Genomic DNA, 12669 nt, shown 5'->3' on the forward strand with positions numbered 1-12669 from the left:
GTCCAGCTCTCTGCTGTGGCCTGGGAGGGCAGTGGAGGATGGCTCAAGTGCTTGGGTCCCTGCACCTGCATGGGAGACTGGGAGGAAGCACCTGGCTCCTGGCTTCGGATTGGCTCAGCGCCGGCCATGGCAGCCATTAGGGGAGTGAACCAACGGAAGGAAGACTTTTCTCTCTGTCTCTCTCTCACTATCTCTCTCTCTCTCTCTCTCTCTCTCTCACTGTCTAACTCTGCCTGGCAAAAAAAATAAAAATACAAAATAAAGAAATACAAAAGAGCTCAAATGCAATTGCTCTTTTTTCCTCACCCACATTGTCTTCATTATATTGTCATTCAGAATTTTGTGCTCTTTCCTTCGTGTAATCTTGAAACCTCCTTGGGCCCTGTCATTATCTCTATCCAAGCAGCTATGAGAAGGGGGAACAGGGCAAGTATTTGACGTAGCAGTTAAGATACCACTTGGGGCCGGCGCCGCGGCTCACTAGGCTAACCCTCCGCCTAGCGGCGCCGGCACACCGGGTTCTAGTCCCGGTGGGGGCGCCGGATTCTGTCCCCGTTGCCCCTCTTCCAGGCCAGCTCTCTGCTGTGGCCAGGGAGTGCAGTGGAGGATGGCCCAGGTGCTTGGGCCCTGCACCCCATGGGAGACCAGGAAAAGCACCTGGCTCCTGCCTTCGGATCAGCGCGGTGCGCCGGCCGCAGCGCGCCGGCCGCGGCGGCCATTGGAGGGTGAACCAACGGCAAAGGAAGACCTTTCTCTCTGTCTCTCTCTCTCTCTCTCACTGTCCACTCTGCCTGTCAAAAAATAAAAAAATAAATAAAAATAAATAAATAAATAAAAAAAAGATACCACTTGGGATGCCCATATCTCATATTGGAGTTCAAGTCCTAGATGCACTTCTGATTCCAGCTTCCTGTGAATGCACACCCTGAGAGACTGTATGTGATGCCCAAGTAGTCAGTCCGTGCCACCTACATGGGAGATCAAGGTTGAATTCTGAGCTTCTGGCTTCAGTCTGGTGCTGTTTCAGACATTTGGGGAATGAAGCATCAGATGGAAGATCTCGCTTTCTTGTGCTCTCTCTCACTCTCACACGCACACACACAGACACACATACTACTTTCTGTCGCTCTGCCTTTCAAATGAATAAATCTTTAGAAGAAGAAGAGGGGGAAGTAGGGGGCACTTCCTTTCTCAAGTCCTGGCATCAGGACTGCCTCTGCCTGACAGGGTGAGGGCCAGGGGCACAGGAAATGCTGGGTTCAGCCTGGGGCAGGGGTTCCCATCAGCGATGATCACATGATACCCAGGGTCCTGAAGAACTGAAGAGTGGTGGGCATGGCTTTAGGTTGAAGAAGATGATCCAGACTCCCAGGATGGGAAAGAGGTGTGTTCCTCATTCACTCCCCCCCACTTCATCTTAGAGACCGGATCCTCTCCATCCCACCCCCCTTCATCCCAGGAGCTTCGTTGTCCTGTCTCCAGTCCCCTTCACATCCACTTCACTTCATGCACTCTCAAGTCACGTACCAGTTCTCCCTGTCAGTCAAAGGTGTTCTGTCTCTGAAATCATCAATCCAGACATTTCTCTGTCAGACAGTAGCTTCCTATTTGTCAGCTTTCTCACTCAAGTTACCCCTTACACATTTGCCCTTTTTTAAAAAAAAAAAAAGATTTATTTATTTATTTGAAAGAGTTACAGAGAGGCAGAGAGAGAGAGAGAGAGAGGTCTTCCATCTGCTGGTTCACTCCCTAAATGGCCACAATGGCAGGAGCTGAGCCAATCTGAAGCCAAGAGCCAGGAGCTTCTTTGGGTTTCCCATGTGGGTGCAGGGGCCCAAGGACTTGAGCCATCTTCTACTGCTTTCCCAGGCCACAGCAGAGAGCTGGGTCAGAAGTAGGGCAGCCAGGACTCTAACCAACACCCATATGGGATGCCAGCACTGCAGGCAGTGGCTTTACCCTCTGCGCCACAGCGCTGGCCCCCACATTTGCCTTAAGCCTCATTGAACCACCAGTGCCCAATCCCCTCTTCTTCCTCACTGGTACATTTCTTTCCTGAGCCTCAGACTTCAAAGTAGGCCACTGGAGTATCCACCTGCATCTGATGATCCTGAAGCACCTCCTAGTCAGGGTGAACCCGACTGAGCTCCCTCTACCCCCTCCCCTGAAAACGTGCACCTCTGTCTGTGTCCACTGAATGACATACTGGCCACCCAGCTATCCAGTCTATCACCCAGGCATTCTCTTTCCTAGAGCATGACTTTCCTCCTGCATGGTCAATGCCTTCTTAATAATGAAGTCTGTGCTTCTTAACATGGTTTACAAAGCCTACAAGACTTGGGTTAAATACTGCCTGCTGTTCAACAAGATCCACGCTCTGCCCTTTTTCCTAGGTAGGGCGACTTTTCCCAGCTTCTCTTGAATAACAGAAGGCAAATGACTTGATTCCAGTCAATGGGTTCCATTTCCTGACCAGCGCTTTAAGAAGCAGCTGCCTCTTCCATGCTCTCCAGTTGCCCTTCAGCAGGGAGGAAGGAGCCCTATAGAATGATCATACCACAAGATGGAATGGCTACATGGAGGAAAGCCAGTGTGGGTCAGGAACACCTGCTTGGGCTGTCTGTGAGCTAGGAGTATATTTCTACCAAAAACTGAAGTGCCAAGAAGTTAAATAAGTAGCCCGAGTTTGCATGGTCTGTATTTAATGGAACCCAAGTTCGAGTTCAGGTTGCTTTGCACCAGAGGCCAGGTTATTGACCTTTGTAGTATATTGCTTTTCTTATTATACATTAAGAATTTTCATTCTATCTATTAACTGCCTCCAGCCAGTAATTAAAAAAGAAAGAAAGAAAAGGTCCATACGCACTTGCTAAGTGTCACCTCTCAGTTCCTAGCAGACTGAAGAGGTGCACAATAACTATTAGCAAATGCTCTGATCTGAATGTTATGCTCCCCAATTTGTAGGTGGAAATTCTAACCCCAGGATGATCTGGGCAAGTGATTACATCACGAGGATGGGACCTGTGGCCCTAAAGGAGCTCGTCTGGCCTCTTTCACTTGCCAAGCCACAATGAGCAGTCACCGTCTTTGAACCAGGAAACAGATCCTCCCCAGACACCCAGTCTGCTGGCACCTTGATCTGGGATCGCCCCATTCCCAGAACTGAAAAATCAGTGTTTGTTGTCTATAGCCCGCCCAGGGAACCGTGGTTTTGTACGGCAGCCCAAGTGGCCAGAACATCATGTGAATAGCATCAGTGGCTGAAGGAAACACGGACAAAGAGTAAATAAAATGATTATTCCTCCTCTCTCGCTTTACAGCTTTGGGGAGGGGAGGGGAGGGAGGGAATTACATTTCCTAGAAGACAGAAATCTTCTCATATGTGATGGACAGATGTGAATCAAGAATTGCTATTATCTGAAATATCATTAGTTTTCACATTTCAAAAGGCACCAAACAGGACAGTCACTTATGTGGCACTTAGTGGTTTTCTATATTTTATATCCCTGAGAGAGTAAATTCATAAATTTCTGCCACGTGGAATGATTTTATGTGCAAATCCTTTTCATCCTGTAAGTCCTAGCTCAGATGTGCCTAGCTTCACCTCCCCCAAGGCTGAAACTGACATAGCTCCTCTCTGAGCTCCCACCTCATTTGCCTTCTACCCCTTCCTGGTGACAGACTGTGGTCTCTCTCGCTCTTGAGACTGATGCTAAGTTCTGCAAGCGCCTTCATGCAACTGATGGCTCTCTGTTCCTCAGAGCCGGTGCATGGGTGCTCAGTAAATACTGCTGAATCCATGCTGAGTAAGTGAATTAATCCACAAGTGAGAGAAGTCTTCCAGGATGAGCCAAGGACTAGTCTGGTGTTCAGAATTTCTACATTCAAAAACATTTGAAGTCAGTCATGCATGATGTATAATGTGTTAATACCTCCTCTGATAGTCTCCAAAAATTTTTCCTGATTCTAAAAAGTAAACTGTGGTACATTTCAATAAAAAATCCATGTTCCCATTGGGATGCAATTTTTGAAAATTTTGTCATTTCAAGTTTAAGAATAAAAAAATATATCAGGGCCGGCACTGTGGTGTAGCAGGTAAAGCTGCCGCCTGCAGTGCCAGCATCCCATATGGGTACCCGTTCCAGCCCCGGATGCTCCACTTCTGATCCAGCTCTTGCTATAGCCTGGAAAGGCAGCAGAAGATGACCCAAGTCCTTGGGCCCTTGCACTCTCTTGGGAGACCCAGAAGAAACTCCTGGCTCCTGGCTTCAGATCAGTGCAGCTCCAGCCATTGTGGCCAATTGGAGAGTGAACCAGTGGATGGAAGAACTCTCTCTCCCTCTCCCTCTGTCTCTCTGTCTCTCCTCTCTCTCTGTAACTCTGACTTTCAAATAAATAAATAAATCTTAAAAAAGATACACTTTGGGGGGCCAGCACTGTGGTGCAGTGGATTAAAGCCCCAGCCTGCAGTGCCAGAATCCTATATGGGTGCTGGTTAGAGTCCTGGCTGCTCCACTTCCAATCCAGCTCCCTGCTAATGCACCTGGGAAAGCAGTAGAAGATGGCCCAAGTCCTTGGGCCCCTGCACCCACATGGGAGACCCAGAAGAAGCTCCTGGCTCCTGGCTTCGGATTGGCTCTGCTCAGGCTGTTGCAGCCGTTAGAGGAGTGAACCAGCAGATGGAAGACCTCTCTCTGCCCCTACCTCTCCATAACTGTCTTTCAAATAAATGAAACAAATATTTTTTTAAAAAAAACTGCATTTTGTTTTGCAATGTAATTTGCAAAAAGTATTGGGAGATAGCCTCACTTGCCTGGAGGCCCTCTCAGGAGTTCTGAGTCTGAGATATTTCACTTGGATTTCTGAAATGAGTTTGGTTTTGGAATTTCTAGAAGAACAGGTACAAATCCTAGCTAAAATCTAGAGTGCTTAAGAATTTCAATTTTCCATGGCTGGCACTGTGGCGCTTTAGGTTAATCCTCTGCCTATGGCACTGGCATCCCATATGGGTGCCAGTTCTAGTCCCAGCTGCTCCTCTTCCCATCCAGCTCTCTTCTGTGGCCTGGGAAATCAGTGGAAGATGGCCCACGTCCTTGGGCCCCTACTCCCACGTGGGAGACCAGGAAGAAGCACCTGGTTCCTGGCTTCAGATCAGTGCAACTCCAACCATTGTAGCCATTTAGAGAGTGAACCACCAGAAGGAAGACCTTTCCCTCTGTCTCTCCCTCTCACTGTCTGTAACTCTATCTCTAAAATAAATAAATAAAATCTTTAAAAAAAAGAATTTCAATTTTCCTGGGTCAAATACTGATTCTGACTTTCTGGAAATGTTTAAAGACAAGAATCTCATAATCAACTCAAGATACAGGAGATGATAGTTGAAGAAAAGAAAGGTTTTGGAGAGAGAAACAAAAAATGAAGTGCCCAGCAAACAGAAAAAGGGAGTGACTTAGATTACCTGTGCTAGGGAGATCAGACCTTCTGAGAGGCCCCCCAATGCAAGTGAGGCTATCTGCTCAATACTTTGGTTTGCAAATTATATTTCAAAAGAAAATGTGGGTTTCCTTTTTTTTTTTAAGATTCATTTTATTTATTTGAAAGGCGTTTGGCATAGCAGTTAAGGTACAGGCCGAGACACCTGCCTTTCATTTTAGAGGGCCCGGGTTCAAGTCTCAGCTTCTCCTCCTCAGTCAGCTTCCTGCCAGTGTGCACTGTGGGAGGCAGCTGTGGTGGCTCAAGTAGCTGGATCCCTGCCACCCCGGTGGGAGACGCAGACTGCATTTCTGACGCCCAGGGTTGCAGGCATTTGGGGAGTGAATCAGTAGGTTTGAGATCAATCTCTCTGTCTGTATCTCTCTGTGTTGCTAAATTAAAATTTTAAAAAGAAATTGAAATGTGTTTTAAAAAATAAAGTGCCCAGGGCTGGCACGGTGGCATAATGGGTAAAACCAACACCTGAGGCACTGGCATCCCATATGGGCACCGGTTCCTGTCCTGGCTGCTCCTCTTCTGATCCAGCTCTCTGCTATGGCCTGGGGAAGTGCTTGGGCCCCTGCTACTCATGTGGGAAACTCGGACAAAGCTCTTGGTTCTTGGCTTCAGTCTGGACCAGCCCCAGCTGTTGAGGCCATTTTGGGAGTGAACCAGCTGATAGAAGCTCTCTCTCTCTCTCTCTCTGTAACTCTACCTTTCAAATAAATTAGATAAACCTTAAAATAAATAAGGTGCCTGTTGCTGAGGAGTCAGACTATTGCAGAATTTGATTTCATTCTATTCACTTAATGTGTCCCTTACATTCAAACTCCATTAATTTACTGTATATTGATTGTACAACCTTTAGATGAACATTTTAGTGTTACCCCTGCACTTTTTTTTTTTTTTTGACAGGCAGAGTGGACAGTGAGAGAGACAGAGAGACAGAGAGAAAGGTCTTCCTTTTTCCGTTGGTTCACCCCCAGTGGCCGCTACGGCTGTCGCACTGCACTGATCCAAAAGCAGGAGCCAGGTGCTTCTCCTGGTCTCCTAGGAGAAGGGTGCAGGGCCCAAGGACCTGGGCCATCCTCCACTGGACTCCCGGGCCAGAGAGCTGGACTGAAAGAGGATAAAATGGGACAAAATCTGGAGCCCCGACCAGGACTAGAACCCAGTGTGCCTGCGCCACAGGCGGAGGATTAGCCTATTGAGCGGCAGCGCCGACTTCACTGACACTTTAATGGCTTAGTCTTGAGAAGTCAAAAGTAGCTATGGCTTATTCAATACCCCTCCTTTCCACCAGAGGGCAGTAAGAGGCTATGCCTGGATCACCGGCTGTGAGTTGGTGGTGCCAACTTCAGTTACAAGCCATGCACAGGAATCTCATGTGCGTTCTTTCTTGCCACAGAATCACAGCTCCACAACCTCAGACACAGTGGAGACTAGTCGATTTGTGCCCGGCAGAGGAGAGACACATAATCAAAGGAACACCTCGCAGTCAAAGCAGAGGCACATGACACCCCTCCCCCCCAAGAGGCCGATCTTGTGACCCAAGGACCAAGCTTTGGGCCATTCTGGCCTAACCCAAATTGATTTTCAAGGAGCAGATTTGGGATTCCAGGGTCGGCTAGACACACACACACACACACACACACACAGAGTTGATAATCTGATAATTGGATGTATTTTCTCTCCAGTGAAGACTAAGCGCCCAAGAATTGGAGAAAATGAAATGATTTCTATTCTTTGACAGCCTTAAGGCAAAATTTCGAAGTCAAATTTATAAGGTGTGTAGGGATTTGGTTGCTTGTTTTGCTTTCTTTTCTCTCGCCAGTTACCTCCTGAGAGCTGGGCATGGATCAGTAAGATCCCTGCGCTCCGGGCTGGGCTGCCAGCAAGTCTGTGCCTGATTTGGCTGCTTTCTGAAAAGGTACCAGTGCCTCCTCCCACAGGGCCCCTAATGGAACATAACACCCTGGAACTGTGCCAAAGCACAAAGCCAAGCCACGTTTCAGTGTCTGCCGCGGAACCAAGCTCTGAGCAAGAGCCATCCTTTCTGCTCCAGACGTTGTTACTGGAATCTTTCAAATGCTGGTTTTGAGGGCTACAATGGTCAAGAAAGCTGGTCTCTGTACATGCAGCAGGTTCAAGATCCCCATCCATCCATGTGTGAATGCCAAGAGCAAAAGTGCTTAAGTTGGGACAGCCATGCTCCTAAAAGCTTTCTCTGTACACCAGTTTTTCTTGCTACCTATTCTCATGGAATCTACTATAAAAGAAGCTGGCATAGCAAGAATTGTGCATCAGGAGTATAAGACAAAACAGGATCAGGGCAGTAAGCAGGTGCATTCCAATAGTGACAAGGTATTAAAGTGTGGTAAAAACCAGCAACATATGGAGTCACATCTGATTGAGGACAACTCTGAGATATAAAATTAGCATTGAAAATTTTCCCCTATGAGCATAAGGCACAATGAGAACAGACATGTTTAGTTCTTTCTTTTATCCTGAGTACCTAGAACATTTTAGATGCTCAAGGAATATTAGCCGGATGAAGAAAAGACTTAAGGAATGTACCACACCTGAGAACAACATGCTATTGGAAAATCCAGTTTAGACACTCTTTCTAAACCTGCCAGATGGTGATTTCTTCAGTCCAACATGAGCTGAAATGTTCCAGAGTTACAAGATATGCCCCCTCTTGGTGCAGGTGACAGAACAAATGGAAGATCCTCCACCTCTGGAATAGCGTTGCCAGATTTAGCAAATTAAAAAAAAAAAAAAAAGGTGTTCAGTTAAATTTGAATTTCAGGTAAGTGAACTTAGCTTGGGAAAAGCTTACACTAAAAAAATACTATGTTTCTGAAAATCCAAATTGTTCTGTTTTATCTGGAACACTGCTATGGGGCATAGACTTTCTGAGCTGAAGGGCAGGGGGTATTGCCTGACTTTTTAAATTGTGATTGATGGGCACATGGCATCGGTTATAGCACTTGAACTTCAGTATAGCAATGCCAATGTAGTACCATGACAACAATGGATTCCATGTCATCCTCTCAAGTGTGAAATCAAAACTTCTAGTATTTTTTAAAAGATTTTTAAAAAATTATTTGAAATGCAGAGTTACAGAGAGAGAGAGAGAGAGAGAGAGAGAGAGAGAGAGATCTTTCATATACTAGTTTATTCCCCAAATGGCCACAGCAGCCAGGGCTGGGCCAGGCTGAAGCCAGAAAGCAGAAACTCCATCTGGGTCTCCCACATAGGTGACATGGGTATACTTAAGACATCTTCCACTGCTTCCCCTGGCGCATTAGCAGGGAGCTGGAGCAGAAGTGGAGCAGAAGGGAATCAAATCAGCACTCTCATGGATGTCGGCATTGCAGGCAACAGCTTAACCTGCTGTACCACAATGCCAGTGCCCAAAACTCCAGTGTTTTAAAATGCTCCTTGAGTTCAAAGATTTGCAAACCAGCAGTATGCGGCCTTTAGTAAGTAGTCTTATTGGATCTGAATGACGTGTGTGTTCTATCACCGTCTTCCTCTGTCCGCTTTGGAAAATGATTTCAGTGTACCTTGGTTTAGCCTGTTGCAATTTGTAGCCTGTTGTATTTCCTCAGCGACTCCCGGCCAGTTATCAACCTCTTCATCATAGAGCAGAGCTAAGACCCAGTTTTGAGGTAGGGCAGGGGTTCAGAAAGGAAGTGTAGGGAGTGGGGAAGGACTGAATTAAGTGTTGGCATTAGGTCAGCTTTCACAACATAAATACAGCTTAGAAAGTGATCCTCAGACTTCTGTTCCCATATATCCAGTGTTGGAAGACCAGAGCCTGTCTTTCCTAAGAGCCTATTCCTGGTAGTGACCCTAAACAAACCCTAAACCAGTTCCTGGTTGTAATTCCAAAGGGACCAGGTCCACACTCACCCTGAGCTCAGCCCTGGGCTTCCTGGGCAGCACCAGAAGACTCAGTGGGTAACCCTGGAGCCCTGGGTGGGAGTGGGATAGGGCAGAGGGATATGAGTCAAAGCTTTAAGCTACATCAATTACTCTATTTCCTAAAGGAATATATGAATTTTAGAATCTATCGAGTGGACTAATTTAGGCTCAACTAGACCCATTTTCCTCACCTGGAAAGTGCTACTCTCATTTCTCCCTGTCAAAACCCTCCTCAAGTACCACCTCTGCTTTTTTTATTTTTTTTTAAGATTTTTTTTTATGTATTTCAGAGGCAGAGTTACCAAGAGATGTAGAGACAGAGAGAAAGATTTTCCATTCACTGATTTAGTCTTTAAATGGCCATAAGAGCTGGAGCTGGGCCAATCCAAAGCCGGGAGCTAGGAGCTTCCTCCAGATCTCCCACGTGCAGGTGCCCAGTCATTCAGGCCATCCTCTGCTGCTTTCCCATCTGCATCAGCAGGGAGCTGGATTGGAAGTGGAGCAGCCAGGACTCGAACTGGCACTCATATGGCATGCTGGCACCATAGGCAACAGTTTTATCTGCTACACCACAGCACCGGCCCCTCCACCTCTGCTGTTTGCAACCGTAGGCTCACACACATACACACAACACACATATGCACACAGCTGCATTGACACACACACACTGACCTCTGCCTTTTGAAAGTAGAATTTCTTTTTTCTCATACTTTCTAGCTTCCTCATTCTCCATCCTATCCCCAAAGGTCTTCTCCTAAAGTTGGAGCTTACTACTTAAAGGCAAAGACTATATCTTCCCTTTTTTGTTTCTGAAGCTCCTCCAATGTGTATGAGTGGATCATACATATTGGCTACAGAGTCAGCACTTATTGAATGGAATAGAAAAATCAGAGGTTTTCTAAAAAACACTGTTAATATTCAGAGACAAAATGTGGATAAACACAGAAGGGAAAAAGAGGTTGTGACACCATGTGAGTGAAGCTTTAGAAAATGAGTTCATGTGGTTTGGGAAAGAATGAGCATGCACGCACTCCCTGGGCATCCACAATAGCCTAAGGGGGAGGTAAAACCACCACTTTTATAATAGTAAATATGGTAGAAATCATTTCAGAGTAACATAATCCAGGATCTGTTCCTTTAATTGGAAATGGGGCAAAGGAAGAGAGGAATGAGGAGTAAACAGTGTCATTCAGATCCTGAGTCTGTGGCCTGGCATGAGCCGATGGTCTCCCTCTCCCAGATATGAAGGTGGTGGGAGAACACAGCAAGGTCAGCATCTGAACTGACAACGAAAGCATTACAGCGGCTGGCACTGTGGTGCAGCGGGTTAATGCCCTGGCCTGAAATGCCGGCATCCCATATGGGCGCTGGTTCTAGTCCCGGCTGCTCCACTTTCGAACCAGCTCTCTGCTATGTCCTGGGATAGCAGTAGAAGATGGCCCAAGGCCAGTTGGGGAGTGAACTGGTGGATGGAAGACCTCTCTCTCTCTCTGCCTCTCCTCTCTCTGTGTAACTCTTACTTTCAAATGAATTAATAAATCTTTAAAAAAAAAAAAAAAAGAAAAGAAAGCATTGCAGACATGGTTGGAAATGGAAATCTAGGGTTCCAAGACGCTGAGGAATGCAGAGACAGGGCTTGGGGGTTGGTAACAGGCCAAGGATGGCTGGGGCAGTAAGGGGGGAGAGGATGTGTAGCCAGAGAAGAGATAGGAGCTGGTGGGAGAGGCAAGCAGGAGGCAGAGGGAAGCTAGGGATACAACGCTATGGTATTGGAGAGGGAAAAACATCTCAAGAATTTTGGCAGCTTAGGGGTATACATGATGCATGGGTTTGTGAGAATGACAGCTGGCAACAGGCCTGTGGATCCGTTGATAAGGAAGTCTGTTGATTTTTGAGAGATGAGACTTAATGGGGAGGAGGGGCTGAAAGCCAGGCCATTAGGAGGTAAGGGCTGAAGGAGCAGAGAGAAACTAATGCCCAAGATGGAATAAATCAATTTCCTGAACAAGTGTGTAGTAAAAGGAAGACAGTCAGTACCACAGTAGCTGGCGGGGATAACAGAGTTCAAAACGGGTTTGTTTGTCTTCAGACTTGAACTTGTTTGTTGACAGAGGGAAAGCAGAAGAATTTGAAGCCACGAACGTAGTAAGCGAAGCATTGGGGAAGGTGGATGAGACTGGGTTTCCCGAGGAAGGGATGTAGGGACATCTTCCTCCGAGAGAGAAGGAAACACAAGGGTAGGAGGAAGCGCCTGGCTAAGGTAGGGAGGAGAGGGAACCTCACCTCTAGACATTCTCACTCGTGGCCCGAGGCCTACAGGTGTATGGAGCTGCCGTGCCATGCACATGATCCTAGATGATTGCTTTGGGGGAATTAACCAGAGATGGTTAATGGGTTGCAAAGCATCAACAAAATCCTAGAACTCCTTTCAGGTGGATATATATATTTTCCTGGAAAACTCCTAATTGCTCTTCAACACCCAGCTCCAATATTCCCTTCTCTGTTTCATCCAGTGGAGATGAACTCATGGGAGTCATTCTCTTGCCTTTACATCCGCAATCTGAACACAAACATTGACCTTGTTGTACTTGAAACTTTTCTGCTCACTCATTTGTTTCCTCATGAGTTCTTAAGCTTCTCAGAGGTCATCATTCTTGAAATCCCAGTGCCTAGCAACACAGCTAGGGCACACAACTGGCCCTCCATATCAGCAAGCTCCACATCTGTGGATCCAACCAATGGGAGGCTGGACACTACACCTGGGCTGAAGATATATAGACTTTTTTCTTGGCATTACTCACTGATCAACAGTCAAATAAGCATTTACATTGTCTTAGGTATTATAAGTAACACAGAGATTGAAAGACTACAGGAGGATATGCATAGGTTATAGGCCTTTTATCCAAGGAACGTGAGCATCCAGGAAGCTTTGATATCCACATGGGTCTGAGAACAAATCCCTCCCAGATACTGAGGGGCACCTGTATTACAGGCTCGAAAGCAATGCATGATTGAAAGAAGGAGGGGACGAGCATATGAATGAATGATGTTTACCCCCTGGGTCAGAAGCTGCCTTCTGCTTATAGCATCATTAAGTAGAGCAGAGAGCCTCAAAGCGGCTGCTCCTCTGGCCTGGCTACTGAAGATGAGCGAGAAACTGCCCCTGTGCGTGCATGTGAAGCAGAAGCGAGTAAGAGCAATCGCAGCCACAAAATGCAAGTGAAAAGCAAATGGTTTCCTCAAGACTCACATGCAGTCCCCAAG

Source organism: Oryctolagus cuniculus, chromosome 4 (assembly GCF_964237555.1).
Source record: "Oryctolagus cuniculus chromosome 4, mOryCun1.1, whole genome shotgun sequence".
NCBI lineage: Eukaryota > Metazoa > Chordata > Mammalia > Lagomorpha > Leporidae > Oryctolagus > Oryctolagus cuniculus.